The sequence below is a fragment of the Chiloscyllium punctatum genome, chromosome 1 (assembly GCF_047496795.1).
Source record: "Chiloscyllium punctatum isolate Juve2018m chromosome 1, sChiPun1.3, whole genome shotgun sequence".
In the NCBI taxonomy this organism is placed as follows: domain Eukaryota; kingdom Metazoa; phylum Chordata; class Chondrichthyes; order Orectolobiformes; family Hemiscylliidae; genus Chiloscyllium; species Chiloscyllium punctatum.
The window spans coordinates 158,881,730-158,899,303 of record NC_092739.1 but is presented as its reverse complement, the minus strand read 5'-3'; positions in this window follow the sequence as shown (position 1 = coordinate 158,899,303).

The window sequence follows — 17,574 nt, the reverse complement described above, 5'->3', positions numbered from 1 at the left end:
GGAGCCATGTATGTCTCCTTATAATACCCCAATTCTACCAGTGCGGAAATCCGATGGAAATTATCGATTGGTGCAGGATTTGAGAACATTAAATCGAATAGTACTGATCAGGCACCCAGTGGTGCCAAACCTCTATACCTTATTAAGTGAGATCCCTCATGACCACAAATGGTTTAGTGTGATAGATTTAAAGGATGCCTTTTGGGCTTGTCCCTTGGCAGAGGAAGGTAGGAATTTGTTTGCCTTTGAGTGGGAAGACCCTAAGACAGGACAGCAACAGCAATACCAGTGTACTGTGCTTCCCCAGGGGTTTACGGAATCCCCGAATTTATTTGGACAGATGTTAGAACAAGTATCGGAGAAATTTAGCAGCCCCAAGGGGACTACCCTGTTGCAGTATGTAGACGACCTCTTAGTAACAGGAAAAAGAAGAGAAAGAGTAGTAGAAGCCACTAACAAATTATTGAATTTCCTGGGCCAGCAGGGACTGCGGGTATCTAAAAACCAACTACAATATGTGGAGCAAGAAGTGAAATACTTGGGACATTTAGTTAGTGAGGGAAAGCGAAAGATAAGCCCGGAACGGATAGAGGGAATAGTGGGAATGCCACTGCCCAGCACTAAAAGGGAGTTACGCAAATTTTTAGGTCTAACGGGTTATTGCAGATTGTGGATTGATTCCTATGCACTGGAGACTAAGAAATTATATCTCAAACTATTAGAGGGGGGAACCCAAATGTCTAAGTTGGGATGAGGAGGAAAAAGAACTAGTTGAGAAACTCAAAAGAGATTTGATCCATGCCCCTGTGTTAGCCCTACCTTCCCTAGATAAACCTTTCCACCTCTTTGCTACCGTGGATAAGGGAGTGGTTTTGGGAGTATTAACCCAGAGGTGGGGGAAGGGATTAGTACATGAAGAATTGATTAAACGAGTCTTGGAGTCCCTATTACTCCCCCGAGAAATAGCAGTAGTGCATGTAAATGGTCATCAGAAAGGAAATGAACTAGAAGTTAGGGGAAATAGATTAGCCGATGAGGTGGCTAAGGAAGCAGCCCTGAATCCACAAGAAGTGGCGATTCATTCCCTAATACCTACTGTCCCAGGTCCTCGGGAAGCTCCTATATTTACTGAAAGTGGAGAAAAAGAATTGAGAGATTTAGGGGCTGTAAAAACAGCAGACGGGCCTTGGAGGTTACCTGATGGAAGGGAAATGTTAAACAAAATGATGATGCAAGAGATTATGGCTGTCCTACACCAAGCCATTGGGGAGTACAAGCAATGTGTGATTTAGTTCTTAGGGAATATGGATGTAAAGGAATATATACAATTGCTAAACAAATATGTGAGGGATGTATCATATGCAAAAAGGTAAATAAGAAAGTCTTGAGAAAACAGACCCCGGGAGGAAGAGACCCAGGACTGAGACCTTTCCAGAGTATACAAGTAGATTATACTGAACTCCCCAGGGTAGGCAGACTAAAATATATGTTGGTCATAGTAGATCATTTATCTGGTTGGGTTGAGGCATACCCCCTAGCTACCGCCACTGCAAGTGGAGTGTCTAAAACAATATTGGAGCACATAATTCCCCGATATGGGCTCGTGAACCATATTGATTCCGATCAAGGAACACACTTTACTTCTAAAGTGTTACAGGGGGTAATGAAAGGGTTGGGAATTTCCTGGGAGTTCCATACTCCATGGCACCCACCATCATCGGGAAGGGTTGAGAGAATGAACCAAACACTCAAACGACAGCTCTCTAAATTGATAATAGGAACCAGACTCCCTTGGACCAAATGTTTACCTATAGCTCTCTTGCGAGTACGAACAGCCCCAAGGAAAGATTTGGGACTATCCCCCTATGAAATCTTATTTGGATTACCTTACTTGGGAACGAATGGAGAATTGCCAATTCCCGAAACTAAAGATTTGTTTTTAAAGAAGTATATACTGGGTTTGTCCTCCTCTTTGTCTTTCCTAAGGAAACAGGGTTTATTGGCACAGACTCCAGCCCTTGAATTCACCGTTCATTCCATCCGGCCGGGAGATTGAATCTTAGTAAAATCATGGACAGAGACTAAATTACAGCCGGACTGGGAAGGGCCGTACCAGGCTCTTTTGACTACCGAAACAGCGATAAGGACAGCAGAGAAAGGCTGGACTCACTACACTCGGATCAAAGGGCCAGTGGACCCTCCCGTGGAGAAAGAAGTCTGGACAGCCGAATCAACGCAAGATCCGCTGAAACTCAGACTAAAGAGACTTTGAGTAACTAATTATACAGTGGCGACGCGAGCGCGGGATTATTTCTGTAAGATTGTATATTAAGTCTTTTTGTGCTTCAGCATGATGTTTAGAATACTGGGAATGCTTAGAGTTATGATGCTAGCTCTCTTAGTATTGGCATTTCATCAAATATCATTTTCATATGTATTATTAACGGTTCCTGAATCTGATAATCCACAAGTAATAGACGCTGATGTATGCAGCTTAGTAAATTGTGGGGATGTAGATAATCAGAGACAGTACCGCAGCTCTGAGATACATCTTAAGTCCTATGGGGATGGCCTTGGGGATGGTACTTAGTATAATGGTCTCGTCACAGTACACCAGACCCCCTTCCGACCAGCTCGTGATTGTCCTGATAAAAAGTGTAACCCAATATACCTAATGATAAGGAAAACCACATGGCACGAAACAATCCTGGGTGGGGCCACCTATGAGATACAATTAAATGAAACATTTGGGATAGAAATGAAAGCAAATGGGAAGGATTTCTTGGGCTGTTGTTTCCGAATTAGTGTAGGACAGGGAAAACGGGTAGAACTACTGGGTAATAAGATACAATCTTTCACCCCTCCCGATGATCCTAAAGTAGTAAAATTTATAGAGGTAAAGGACTTGAAACAGACCATTGAAATAGAAACTGGGTACGGGGATGCAAATGCCTGGGTTGAATGGGTAAAGTATACTGTAAAAAGTCTGAACAAAAGCAATTGCTATGCATGTGCCTCCGGTCGACCAGTGGCCCAGGTGGTTCCCTTTCCGCTCGGGTAGAAGCGAGACAGGAAGGGCATGAAATGTATGATAGCCCTGTATCAGGATGAGAATGCGTGGAATGATAGGAATTGTACCTCCCTATCACTGATGTTCCCTCCCTTGGAGAAGAAAGATGCAAAAGCTCCCCCCCTGTTTTCTGCAGCAGTTGGAAATCACACCTTGTGTGTGCGTAGACGAGGTACAAGTCGGTCGAAAGATTTGGGGGAGCTGAAACTATGTACAGAGATTAAGAATGTCACCGAAACGGAGAAGGGAGGGCACTACTCAGCATTAAAGGTTCCCCGAGCGGATCTGTGGTGGGACTGTGGAGGCAAAATATTGAGACCCACGCTATCTCCGGATTGGAGAGGGATATGTGCAATTGTACAATCGGCAATTCCATTTACCCTGGCATTTGAGAAGGAAAACAAAGGAGGGAAAAAGGGAAGGGGTAAGAGATTACTGTTAGACACTTCTTTCGATGACAGGATTTATCTTGATTCGGTAGGAGTCCCTAGGGGAGTACCGGATGAATTTAAGGCTCGTAACCAGATTGCAGCAGGCTTTGTGCCAGCTCTCTTTTGGTGGGTAACAATTAATAAAAATGATCATACCCTGTATACGAGGGCTCACCCAAAGGTTGATTGAAACAGCCTTAATGAAACAGATGCCCCTAAAAGGGAATCAGGCTGAAGGACTTTATCGACTAAATAATGAGGAGATGAGTGAGACCAAGATGGATGAAATCTCTGGGATGATGCTTGCGAATTTCGGGAGCGATGCTTAAAAATAAAATATTTGCAGAAGATAACAAATGGTAATTAAAAGAAAGAGGGGGAATTGTGGGATATGGTGGATTAATGTTACTTCTGCAATTATGCAATTCCATTTTACAAAGGAGGTGAACTCACACCAGTGGGTAATTGTTTTAGCCAAGTGCTGAGTCAACAAGAATGGAAACAATGTGGAGGAAATATATAATTGTTTTTGTATTAGCTAAAACTCTATGTCAGAAGGTAGACATTATGGGCAAGTAGATAAGATGTTGTGAGGGGATGAAGTTAAGCTAGATACGCCTGTACAAACAGTAGATATAAACATGTGCTTCCCACTTTTACAAAAACACAGGAACAAACCCCAATTAAAAGGGTCATAGGGATCAGAACGGCCTCGGGAAAGACACAGATGAAGGGGGTAGATAATGATGAAGAAGGGATATGCCTAACAATGACCTATAACAGGGTAAGGTCAAACAGCCTTGTGAGATCAGAAATAAGCATTTTATCACAGACAAGGCCGGATAAGGCAAGAGGCAAACAGGGGTAATGGGGGCCGGTCTTAGGGAAGTGGACGATGTAAGCAGGGGAGGGAGCAGTGTAAAACAATAGACATCAAATCATATAAATGTTATGTATGAATTGAATTTAGTGTGTGTATGTCCCTTGCCTTGAGAAAGGGACATCACACCCACTTGCAAGTGTAAAATAAATGGCACTACTGATTCAGATCTTGTCTCGGACTGAAATTATTGAAGTGAGTGGGCTTTGTTTCTCACAGGAGTCTGTTAGAGTAAGGAAATAAATTAACAAATTATTATAACACAGAGTTGTGTTTACTCAGACAGCTCAGTGACATACAGGTCAGTGATTTAATCCCGCAAACTGTAAAGTAATATGTTTAGTTTCTGTCTTTAAAACATTGACCTGAAACTGAACTGGATTAGTGGTGCTGGAAGAGCACAGCAGTTCAGGCAGCATCTAAGTAGCTTCGAAATCGACATTTCGGGCAAAAGCCCTTCATCAGGAATAAAGGCATTGAGCCTGAAGCGTGGAGAGATAAGCTGGAGGAGGGTGGGGGTGGGGAGAGAGTAGCATGGAGTACAATGGGTGAATGGGGGAGGGGATGAAGGTGATAGGTCAAGGAGGAGAGGGTGGAGTGGATAGGTGGAAAAGAAGATAGGCAGGTAGGACAAGTCCGGACAAGTCAAGGAGACAGTGCTGAGCTGGAAGTTTGAAACTAGGATGAGGTGGGGGAAGGGGAAATGAGGAAGCTGTTGACGTCCACATTGATGCCCTGGAGTTGAAGTGTTCCGAGGCGGAAGATGAGGCGTTCTTCCTCCAGGCGTCTGGTGGTGAGGGAGCGGCGGTGAAGGAGGCCCAGGACCTCCATGTCCTCGGCAGAGTGGGAGGGGGAGTTGAAATGTTGGGCCACGGGGCGGTTTGGTTGATTGGTGCGGGTGTCTCGGAGATGTTCCCTAAAGCGCTCTGCTAGGAGGCGCCCAGTCTCCCCAATGTAGAGGAGACCACATCGGGAGCAACGGATACAATAAATGATATTAGTGGATGTGCAGGTGCTTCCGTTGTATCCGTTGCTCCCGATGTGGTCTCCTCTACATTAGGGAGACTGGGTGCCTCCTAGCAGAGCGCTTTAGGGAACATCTCCGAGACACCCTCACTAATCAACCACACCGTCCCGTGGCCCAACATTTCAACTCCCCCTCCCACTCTGCCGAGGACATGGAGGTCCTGGGCCTCCTTCACCGCCGCTCCCTCACCACCAGACGCCTGGAGGAAGAACGCCTCATCTTCCGCCTCGGAACACTTCAACTCCAGGGCATCAATGTAAACTTCAACAGTTTCCTCATTTCCCCTTCCCCCACCTCACCCTAGTTCCAAACTTCCAGCTCAGCACTGTCCCCATTTACCTTTCCGGACTTGTCCTAACTGCCTATCTCCTTTTCCACCCATCCACTCCACCCTCTCCTCCCTGACCTATCACCTTCATCCCCTCCCCCACTCACCCATTATACTCTATACTACTTTCTCCCCACCCCCACCCTCCTCTAGCTTATCTCTCCACGCTTCAGGCTCACTGCCTTTATTCCTGATGAAGGGCTTTTGCCCGAAACGTCGATTTCGCTGCTCGTTGGATGCTGCCTGAACTGCTGTGCTCTTCCAGCACCACTAATCCAGATAGGACATGTCCAGACAAGTCATGGGGACAGTGCTGAGCTGGAAGTTGAGAACTAGGGTGAGGTGGGGGAAGGGGAAATGAGGAAACTGTTGAAGTCCACATTGATGCCCTGGGGTTGAAGTGTTCCGAGGCGGAAGATGAGGCGTTCTTCCTCCAGGCGTCTGGTGGTGAGGGAGTGGCGCTGAAGGAGGCCCAGGACCTCCATGTCCTCGGCAGAGTGGGAGGGGGAGTTGAAATGTTGGGACACAGGGTGGTGTGGTTGATTGGTGCGGGTGTCCCGGAGATGTTCCCTAAAGCGCTCTGCTAGGAGGCGCCCAGTTTCCCAAATGTAGAGGAGACCGCATCGGGACCAATGGATACAAGAAATTATATTAGTAGATGTGCAAGTCAAACTTTGATGGATGTGGAAGGCTCCTTTAGGGCCTTGGATAGAGGTGAGGGAGGAGGTGTGGGCACAGGTTTCACAGTTCCTGCGGTGGCGGGGGAAAGTGCCAGGATGGGAGGGTGGGTTGTAGGGGGGCATGGACCTGGGAGCAGATCCGGCAGAGGCGGAGGAATTGGGAATACGGGATGGCATTTTTGCAAGAGGTAGGGTGGGAAGAGGTGTAATCCAGGTAGCTGTTGGAGCTAATCCAGAATCTGGTTTCCAGCATCTGCAGTCATTGTTTTTACTCCTCTGAAACTGAACTGGACCAGCCACTGGTTAGGAAGTTAGGAATCCTGCAGACAGTAATTCACCTCCTGACTCACCATCTTCAAGGCACAAGTCAGGAGTATGATGGAATAATTTCTGCTTGCCTGGATGGGTGCAGCTTTTAAAAGACTCAAGAAGCTTGACACCATCCAGGACAATGCAGCCCACTCGGGTGGCACCTTATTCATTCCCTCCACCAATGGTGGCTATGTGTACCATCTATAAGATGCACTGCAGCAACAATGTACCAAGGATCTTTGAACAGCATGGTCCAAACACATGATCTTTACCACCTCGAACAACAAGGGCAGCAGAAACCCAGGAGTACCAAATGATTTACGTTTTCCTCCAAAGGAATTGAGTTCTGGAGCCACAATATCATGCTGTAACAATACAAAACTTTGGTGCGGCCACACTTGGAATATTGTGTACAGTTCTGGTCCTCATATTTCAGGAAGGATGTGGAAGCATTGGAAAGGGTGCAGAGGAGATTTACCAGGATGCTGCCTGGTCTGGAGGGAAGGTCTTATGAAGAAAGGCTGAGAGACTTTCTCATTGGCAAGAAGAAGGCAAAGAGGGGATTTGATAGAGACATACAAGATGATCAGAGGATAAGATAGGGTAGACAGTGAAAGTCTTTTTCCTAGGATAATGATGTCAGCTTGTATGAGGGGGCATAACTACAAATTGAGGGGTGATAGATTTAAGACAGATGTCAGAGGTATGTTCTTTATGCAGAGTGGTAAGGGCGTGGAATGCCCTACCTGCTAATGTGGTCAACTCAGCCACATTAGGGAGATTTAAACAATCCTTAGATAAACACATGGATGATTTTGGGATAGTATAGGGGGATGAGTTGAGAATAGCTCACAGGTCGGCGCAACATTGAGGGCTGAAGGGCCTGTTCTGTGCTGTATTGTTCTGTGTTCTATGTTCTAAACCACAGAAAATCCTGACGATTTTTATCCATTCATGTGGTGTAGGCATTGTTGGTCAGGCCAACACTTATCACCAACCATTCGTTGCCATTGAGGAGGTGGTAGTGAGGTAATTAGGTACAGTGCAGATAGATGAGATATTTCAGGATTGTGAGCCAGAGATTCTGAATAATTGGTGACATCATAACATTCAAGGTCAAGTGCAGGAAATTGGGATTAGTGCACCTTTAGTGGTACATATGTCTTTAATGGGCCAAAGGCTTTTTTCTGTCCTGTTAGAAACAATGAATCTATACAGTAATCATGACTGATTTGCAACCTAACTCCACATTGCATAACTCTCATAGAATTGCAAAAAAGTTACGAGATGTGTTTTTATGAATGCTTTTCTGAGATGTGAGGCCAGCACCCAATACCTTTCCCTCAGCACACAGCTGGTGATTATGTCGCATGCACAAAACAAAAGATGACAAGCATTTAAAATGGGATTTGCAACTCTAAAATACAGCTCGAGATCCATGATCGCCATTACTGCCCTCATGGTTCAAGACCCTAAAATCTCACACTATGACCCTTTGGGGTGGGTGGGGGAGAGGGGGCACACTGGGCTTAAAGAGCACATTGCTTAGATCACAGTCTGTTTGAGCTTGACCCCATAACCTTGACCCCATAATTCCTGAAGAAAGGCTCATGCCCGAATCGTCGATTCTCCTGCTCCTTGGATGCTGTCTGACCTGCTGCACTTTTCCAGCAACACATTTTCAGCTCTGATCTCCAGCATCTGCAGTCCTCACTTTCTCCCATAACCCTTCCCAGTCAAAGCAATCAACCTCACATTGGCGGCTATTTGCATTTTCTAGAACTTCCAGATTTTCTGTTTCCAGTTTTAATGATGTTTGTTTTCTTGGAAAATTTGCCCATATGAGGTTTTAATCCCATCTCCCAATTGGTTAATAAACATGGCGAATAGTTGACTTTTTTCATTGCTAATAAAAGAGGTTGTGTGATTTGGGAATAGGGATGTGTGCAAGGCGAGAACTCCTCCAGATTGGAGGAGGCTTTCAGAACCATAAATGCTACCTGCCACAGTTCAGACTGTGACCCTATACCTTACAGCGTCATAGCACGATTACAGCAAGGAAGGAGGCTCTTCAGCCCATCGTATCTGTGCCAGTCATTGAAGATCCATCTATTCTAATCCCATGGAGGGGACTCTTTATTGATGAGGCAATGGATTTGGAGACTCCTGGTCATTGATGGGTCAGTGGAGTTGGGTAAAAGCAATGACTACAGATGCTGGGTCAGTGGATACAGTGGTGTTGGGGTCTCCTGGTTATTGATGGGTCAGTGGTGACAGTGGAGTTGGGGAATACTGGTTATTGACAGGTCAGTGCTGACAGTGGAATTGGGGTCTCGTGGTTATTGATGGGTCAGTGGTAACAGTGGAGTTGGAGACTTCTGGTTATTGATGGGTCAATGGTGACAGTGGTGTTGGGTTCTCCTGTTATTGCTAGGTCTATGCTGACAGTGGATTTGGAGACTCGTAGTTATTGTTGGGTCAGTGGTGACAATAGCTTTGGAGACTCCTGGTTATTAATGGGTTAGTGGTGACAGTGGTGTTGAGGTCTCCAGGTTGTTGATGGGTCAGTGGTTACAGTGGTGTTGGGGTCTCCAGGTTGTTGACGGGTCAGTGGTGACAGTGGCGTTGGGGACTGCTGGTTATTGATGTGTCAGTGGTGACAGTGGAGATGGGTCTCCTGGTCATTGACGGGTCAGAGGGAACAGTGGACTTGAGGACTGCTGGTTATTGATGGGTCAATGGTGACAGTGGAGTTGGGGTCTCCTGGTTATTGACGGGTCAGTGTTGACAGTGGAGATGGGGTCTCCTGGTTATTGACAGGTCAGTGGTGACAGTGGAGTTGGGATCTCCTGGTTATTGACAGGTCAGTGGTGACAGTGGAGTTGGGATCTCCTGGTTATTGATGGGTCAGTGGTGACAGTGGAGTTGGGGTCTCCTGGTTATGGACAGGTCAGTGGTGACAGTGGAGTTGGAGTCTCCTGGTTATTGACGGGTTAGTGGTGACAGTGGAAATGGGGTCTCCTGGTTATGGACAGGTCAGTGGTGACAGTGGAGTTGGAGTCTCCTGGTTATTGACGGGTTAGTGGTGACAGTGGAAATGGGGTCTCCTGGTTATGGACAGGTCAGTGGTGACAGTGGAGTTGGGGTCTCCTGGTTATTGGTGGGTCAGTGGGGTCAGTGGCGTTGGGGACACCTGGCTATTGACTGGTCAGTGGTGACAGTGGAGTTGCTGTCTCCTAGTTATTGATGGGTCAGTGGTGACAGTGGAGATAGGTTCTCCTGGTTATTGACTGGTCAGTGGTGACAGTGCAGTTGGGGTCTCCTGTTTATTGATAGGTCAGGGGTGACAGTCGTGTTGGGTTCTCTTGGTTATTTATGGGTCAGTGGTGAGGGTGGAGTTGGAGACTCCTGGTTATTGACGGGTCAGTAGTCACAGTGTAGTTGGGGACACCTGATTATTGGTGGCTCACTGGTGACAGTGGAGATGAGGACTGCTGGTTATTGATGCATCAGTGGTTACCGTGGAGTTGGGGGACTCCTTGCTATTGACTAGTCAGTGGTGACAGTGGAGCTGGGGTCTCCTGATTATTGGTAGGTCAGTGGTGACAGTGGAGTTGTGGACTGCTGCTTATTGACAGCTCAGCGGTGACAGAGGATTTGGGGTCTCCTGATTATTGATAGGTCGGTGGTGACAGTGGAGTTAGAGACTGCTGGTTCTGGATGGGTCAGTGGTGACAGTGGAGTTGGGGTCTCCTGTTTATTGATGGGTCGGTGGTGACAATGGAGTTGTAGACTGGTGGCTATTGATGGGTCAGTGGTGATACTGGAGATGTGGTCTGCTGGTTATTGATGCGTCAGTAGTGACAGTGGAGCTGGAGTCTCCTGGTCATTGATGGGTCAGTGGGAACAGTGGACTTGAGGACAGTGGTGACAGTGGAGAAAGGGTCTCCTGGTTATTGATGGGTCAGTGGTGACAGTGGAGATGGGCTCTCCTGGTTATTGATGTGTCAGTGGTGACAGTGGGGTTTGGTTAATGCTGGTTATTGACTGGTCAGTGGTGACAGTGGAGTTGGAGACTGCTGGTTCTAGATGGGTCAGTGGTGACATTGGAGCTGGGAACTGCTGGTTATTCATGGGTCAGTGGTGACAGTGGAGATGAGGTCTCCTGTTCATAGACGGTTCAGAGGGAACAGTGGACTTGAGGACTGCTGGTTATTGATGGGACAATGGTGACAGTGGAGTTGGGGACTCCTAGTTATTGACGATCAGTGGTGACAGTGGAAATAGGGTCTCCTGGTTATGGACAGGTCAGTGGTGACAGTGGAGTTGGGTTCTCCTGGTTATTGGCGGGTTGGTGGCGTCAGTGGCGTTGGGGACAGATGGCTATTGACTGGTCAGTGGTGACAGTGGAGTTGGTGTCTTCTGGTTATTGATGGGTCAGTGGTGTCAGTGTAGTTAGGGTCTTCTGTTTATTGATAGGTCAGTGGTGACGTGGCGTTGGGTTCTCTTGGTTATTTATGGGTCAGTGGTGACAGTGGAGGTGGAGACTGCTGGTTATTAATGGGTCAGTGGTAATAGTAGAGTCGGAGTCTCATGGTAATTGACGAGTTCGTGGTGAGAGTGGAGTTGGAGACTTTTGGTTATTGATGGGTCAGTGGTGACAGTGCAGTTGGGGTCTCCTGGTTGTTGACGGGTCAGTGGTGACAGTGGAGATGAGGACTGCTGGTTATTGATGCGTCAGTGGTTACAGTGGAGTTGGGGTCTCCTTGTTGTTGGTAGGTCAGTGGTGACAGTGGAGTTGGAGTCTCCTGATTATTGGATTAGTGGCGCTGGAAGAGCACAACAGTTCAGGCAGCATTCAAGTAGCTTCGAAATCGACATTTCGGGCAAAGGTCCTTCATCAGGAATAAAGGCAGTGAGCCTGAAGCGTGGAGAGATAAGCTAGAGGAGCGTGGGGGTGGGGAGAGAGTAACATAGAGTACAATGGATGAGTGGGGGAGGGGATGAAGGTGATAGGTCAGGGAGGAGAGGGTGGAGTGGATAGGTGGAAAAGAAGATAGGCAGGTAGGACAAGTCCGGACAAGTCATGGGGACAGTTATTGAGCTAGAAGTTTAGAACTATGGTGAGGTGGGGGAAAGGGAAATGAGGAAACTGTTGAAGTCCACATTGATGCCCTGGGGTTGAAGTGTTCCGAGGCGGAAGATGAGGCGTTCTTCCTCCAGGCGTCTGGTGTTGAGGGAGCGGCGGTGAAGGAGGCCCAGGATCTCCATGTCCTCGGCAGAGTGGGAGGGGGAGTTGAAATGTTGGGCCACAGGGCGGTATGGTTGATTGGTGCGGGTGTCCCGGAGATGTTCCTTAAAGCGCTCTGCTAGGAGGCGCCAAGTCTCCCTAATGTAGAGGAGACCGCATCGGGAGCAACAGATACAATAAATGATATTGGTGGATGTGCAGGTGAAACTTTGATGGATGTGGAAGGCTCCTTTTGGGCGTTGGATAGAGGTGAGGGAGGAGGTGTGGGCACAGGTTTTACAGTTTCTGCGGTGGCAGGGTAAAGTGCCAGGATTGGAAGGTGAATTGTTTGGGGGCGTGGACCTGACCAGGTAGTCGCGGAGGGAACGGTCTTTGCGGAAGGCGGAAAGGGGTGGGGAGGGAAATATATCCCTGGTAGTGGGGTCTGTTTGGAGGTGGCGGAAATGTCGGCGGATGATTTGGTTTATGCGAAGGTTGGTAGGGTGGAAGGTGAGCACCAGGGGCGTTCTGTCCTTGTTACGATTGGAGGGGTGTGGTCTTAGGGCGGAGGTGCGGGATGTAGACGAGATGCGTTGGAGGGCATCTTTAACCACGTGGGAAGGGAAATTGCTATTTCTAAAGAAGGAGGCCATATGGTGTGTTCTGTGGTGGAACTGGTCCTCCTGGGAGCAGATACGGCGGAGGCGGAGGAATTGGGAATACGGGATGGCATTTTTGCAAGAGGTAGGGTGGGAAGAGGTGTAATCCAGGTAGCTGTGGGAATCGGTAGGTATGTAAAAAATGTCAGTGTCAAGTCGGTCGTCATTAAAGGAGATGAAGAGGTCCAGGAAGCAGAGGGAGGTGTCAGAGATGGTCCAGGTAAATTTAAGGTCAGGGTGGAATGTGTTGGTGAAGTTGATGAATTGCTCAACCTCCTCGCAGGAGCACAAGGTGGCACCAATACAGTCATCATTGTAGCGGAGGAAGAGGTGGGGAGTGGTGCCGGTGTAATTACGGAAGATCGACTGTTCTACGTAGTCAACAAAGAGACAGGCATAGCTGGGGCCCATACGTGTGCCCATGGCTACCCCTTTGGTCTGGAGGAAGTGGGAGGATTCAAAGGAGAAATTGTTAAGGGTGAGGACCAGTTCGGCCAAACGAATGAGAGTGTCGGTGGAAGGGTATTGTTGGGGACATCTGGAGAGGAAAAAACGGAGTGCTTGGAGGCCCTGGTCATGGCGGATGGAGGTGTAGAGGGATTGGATATCCATGGTGAAGATGAGGTGTTGGGTGCCAGGGAAACGGAAGCATGGTGACCACTAATCCAGAATCTGGTTTCCAGCATCTGCAGTCATTGTTTTTACCTCGTCTCCTGATTATTGATAGGTCAGTGGTGACAGTGGAGCTGGGGTCTGCTGTTTTTGGATGGGTCAGTGGTGACAGTAGAGATGGGGTCGCCTGGTTATTGATGGGTCAGTGATGTCAGTGGTGATGGGATCTCCTGGTTATTGAAGTGTCAGTGGTGCCATGGGAACTGGGATCTCCTGGTCATTGATGGGTCAGTGGGACAGTAGATTTGAGGACAGCTAGTTATTGATGGGTCAGTGGTGACTGTGGAGATGGGGACTGCTGGCTATTTACAGGTCAGTGGTGACAGTGGAGTTGGGGACTGCTGCTGGTTATTGATGGGTCAGTGGTGACAGTGGAGATGGATCTCCTGGTTTTTGATGGGTCAATGGTGACAGTGAAGTTGTAGACTGGTGGTTATTGATGGGTCAGTGGTAACAGTGGAGTTGGACACTGCTGGTTATCGATGCGTCAGTGGTGACAGGGGAGTTGGATGCTGCTGGTTATTGATGCGTCAGTGGTGACAGTGGTTTTGGGGACTCCCGGTTATTGATGGATCAGTGGTGACTGTGGAGATGGGGTCTCCTGTTTATTGATGGATCAGTGGTGACAGTGGAGTTGAGGACTGCTGGTTATTGATGGGTCAGTGGTGAGAGTGGAGTTGGGGACTCCTGGTTATTGGCAGGTCAGTGGTGACGGAGGAGTTGGAGACTTCTGGTTATTGACGGCTCAGTGGTGACAGTGGAGTTGGAGACTCCTGGTTATTGACAGATCAGTGGTGACAGTGGAGTAGGGGACTGCTGCTGGTTATTGATAGGTCAGTGGTGACAGTGGAGTTGTAGACTGTTTTTTATTGATGGGTCAGTGGTGACAGGAGATTTTGACACTGCTGGTTATTGATGCGTCAGTGGTGACAGTGGAGTTGGGGACTCCTAGTTATTGACGGGTCAGTGGTGACAGTGGAGTTGTAGGCTGGTGGTTATTGATGGATCAGCGGTGACAGTGGAGTTGAGGATTGCTGGTTATTGATGGGTCAGTGGTGACAGTGGAGTTGGAGACTGCTGGTTATTCATGGGTCAGTGGTGACAGTGCAAATAGGTTCTCCTGGTTATTGCCTGGTCAGTGGTGACAGTCGTGTTGGGTTCTCCTGGTTATTGATGGGTCAGTGGTGACAGTGGAGTTGTAGACTGGTGGTTATTGATGGGTCAGTGGTGACAGTGGAGTTGGGGACTGCTGCTGGTTATTGATGGGTCAGTGTTGACAGTGGAGATGGTTTCTCCTGGTTATTGATGGGCCAGTGGTGACAGTGGAGTTGTAGACTGGTGGTTATTGATGGGTCAGTGGTGACAGTGGAGTTGGGGACTGCTGTTTATTGACGGGTCAGTGGTGACAGTGGAGATAGGGTCTCCTGGTTATTGATGGGTAAGTGGTGACAGTGGAGTTGGACACTGCTGGTTATCGATGGGTCAGTGGTAACAGTGGAGATAGGTTCTCCTGGTTATTGACTGGTCAGTGGTGACAGTTGTGTTTGGTTCTCCTGATTATTTATGGGTCAGTGGTGACAGTGGAGTTGGAGACTGCTGGTTCTAGATGGGTCAGTGGTGACAGTGGAGTTGGGGAGTGCTGCTGGTTATTGATAGGTCAGTGGTGACAGTGGAGTTGTAGACTGTTTTTTATTGATGGGTCAGTGGTGACAGGAGATTTTGACACTGCTGGTTATTGATGCGTCAGTGGTGACAGTGGAGTTGGGGATTCCTGGTTATTGACGGGTCAGTGGTGACAGCGGAGTTGGGGTCTCCTGGTTATTGATGGATCAGTGGTGACAGTGGAGTTGAGGATTGCTGGTTATTGATGGGTCAGTGGTGACAGTGGAGTTGGGGACTCCTGGTTATTGCCTGGTCAGTGGTGACAGTCGTGTTGGGTTCTCCTGGTTATTGATGGGTCAGTGGTGACAGTGGAGTTGGAGACTGCTGGTTATTCATGGGTCAGTGGTGACAGTGGAAATAGGTTCTCCTGGTTATTGATGGGCCAGTGGTGACAGTGGAGTTGTAGACTGGTGGTTATTGATGGGTCAGTGGTGACAATGGAGTTGGGGACTGCTGCTGGTTATTGATGGGTCAGTGTTGACAGTGGAGTTATAGACTGGTGGTTATTGATGGGTCAGTGGTGACAGTGGAGTTGGGGACTGCTGCTGGTTATTGATGGGTCAGTGTTGACAGTGGAGGTGGTTTCTCCTGGTTATTGATGGGCCAGTGGTGACAGTGGAGTTGTAGACTGGTGGTTATTGATGGGTCAGTGGTGACAATGGAGTTGGGGACTGCTGCTGGTTATTGATGGGTCAGTGTTGACAGTGGAGTTATAGACTGGTGGTTATTGATGGGTCAGTGGTGACAGTGGAGTTGGGGACTGCTGCTGGTTATTGATGGGTCAGTGTTGACAGTGGAGGTGGTTTCTCCTGGTTATTGATGGGCCAGTGGTGACAGTGGAGTTGTAGACTGGTGGTTATTGATGGGTCAGTGGTGACAGTGGAGTTGGGGACTGCTGCTGGTTATTGATGGGTCAGTGTTGACAGTGGAGATGGTTTCTCCTGGTTATTGATGGGCCAGTGGTGACAGTGGAGTTGTAGACTGGTGATTATTGATGGGTCAGTGGTGACAGTGGAGTTGGGGACTGCTGTTTATTGACGGGTCAGTGGTGACAGTGGAGATAGGGTCTCCTGGTTATTGATGGGTCAGTGGTGACAGTAGAGATGGGTTCTCCTGGCTATTTACGGGTCAGTGGTGACAGTGGAGATGGGGTCTCCTGGTTATTGATGGGTCAGTGGTGACAGTAGAGTTGGGGTCTCCTGATTATTGACAGGTCTGTGGTGACAGTGGAGTTGGGGTCTGCTGGTTATTGACGGGTCAGTGGTGACAGTAGATTTGGAGACTGCTGGTTCTAGATGGGTCAGTGGCGACAGTGGAGTTGGAGACTGCTGGTTATTGATGTGTCAATGGTGACAGAGGAAATGGCGTCTCCTGGTTATTGATGGGTCAGTGGTGACAGTGGATCTGTGGACTACTGTTTATCAACGGTTCAGTGGTGACAGTGGAGGTGGGGTTTCCTGGTCATTGATGGGTCAGTGGGAACACTGGACTTGAGGACTGCTGATTATTGATGGGTCAGTGGTGACAGTGGATCTGCGGATTGCTGTTTATTGACGGTTCAGTAGTGACAGTGGAGGTGGGGTTTCCTGGTCATTGATGGGTCAGTGGGAACACTGGACTTGAGGACTGCTGGTTATTGATGGGTCAGTGGTGACAGTGGAGTTTGGGACTCCTTGTTATTGACGGGTCAGTGGTGACTGTGGAGATAGGGTCTCCTGGTTATTGACAGGACACTGGTGACAGTGGAGTTGGTGTCTCCTGATTATTTATGTGTCAGTGGTGACAGTGGATTTAGTGTCTCCTGATTATTTATGTGTCAGTGGTGACAGTGGATTTGGTGTCTCCTGATTATTTATGTGTCAGTGGTGACAGTGGAGATGGGGTCTCCTGATTATTGATGGGTCAGTATTGACAGTGGAGTTGGGGTCTCCTTGTTATTGATGGGCCAGGGATAACAGTGGTGATGGGGTCTCCTGGTTATTGATGGGTCAGTGGTGACAGTGGAGTTGGGGTCTCCTTGTTATTGATGGGTCAGTGGTGTCAGTGGAGTTGGAGAGTCCTGGTTATTAATTGGTCAGTGGTAACAGTGGAGTCGGGGTCACCTGGTAATTGACCAGGCAGTGGTGAGAGTGGAGTTGGAGACTCTTGGTTATTGACGGGTCAGTGGTGACAGTGGAGTTGGGATCTCCTGGTTATGGATGGAGCAGTGGCGTCAATGGAGTTGAGGCCTGCTGGTTATTGATGGGTCAGTGGTGACAGTGGTTTTTGGGACTCCCGGTTATTGATGGGTCAGTGGTGACAGTGGAGTCGGGGACTGCTGGTTATTGACAGCTCAGTGGTGACAGTGGAGTTGGAGACACCTGGTTATTGACAGATCAGTGGTGACAGTGGAGTTGGTGAGTCCTGGTTATTAATGGGTCAGTGTTAACAGTGGAGTCGGGACTCCTGGTAATTGACGAGGAAGTGGTAAGAGTGGAGTTGGAGACTCCTGGTTATTGACAGGTCAGTGGTGACAGTGGAGTCGGGGACTGCTGGTTATTGACGGCTCAGTGGTGACAGTGGAGTTGGAGACTCCTGGTTATTGACAGATCAGTGGCGACAGTGGAGTTGGGGACTGCTGCTG